Here is a 593-nt window from a genome sequence, read left to right on the forward strand (position 1 = left end):
ACTGTTGGTGGGAATGCAAGCTGGTGCAACCACTCTGGAAAACAGCATGGAGGTTCCTCAAAATGTTGAAAATAGTACTGCCCTATGACCCAGCAATTGCACTACTGGGTATTTACCCTAAAGATACAAACGTAGTGATCCAAAGGGGCACGTGCACCCGAATGTTTATAGCAGCAATGTCCACAATAGCCAAACTATGGAAAGAACCTAGATGTCCATCAACAGATGAATGGATAAAGAAGATATGGTATATATGCACAATGGAATACTATGAAGCCATCAAAAGAAATGAAATCTTGCCATTTGCGACAACATGGATGGAACTACAGCGTATCATGCTTAGCAAAATAAGTCAACCAGAGAAAGACAACTATCATATGATCTCCTTGATATGAGGAAGTGGTGATGCAACATGGGGGCTTAAGTGGGTAGGAGAAGAACCAATGAAACGAGATGGGATTGGGAGGGAGACAAACCATAAGTGACTCTTAATCTCACAAAACAAACTGAGGGTTGCTGGGGGGAGGAGGGTTGGGAGAAGGGGGTGGGATTATGGACATTGGGGAGGGTATGTGCTTTGGTGAGTGCTGTGA

This window comes from Mustela nigripes, chromosome 1 (assembly GCF_022355385.1).
Source record: "Mustela nigripes isolate SB6536 chromosome 1, MUSNIG.SB6536, whole genome shotgun sequence".
Classification (NCBI taxonomy): domain Eukaryota; kingdom Metazoa; phylum Chordata; class Mammalia; order Carnivora; family Mustelidae; genus Mustela; species Mustela nigripes.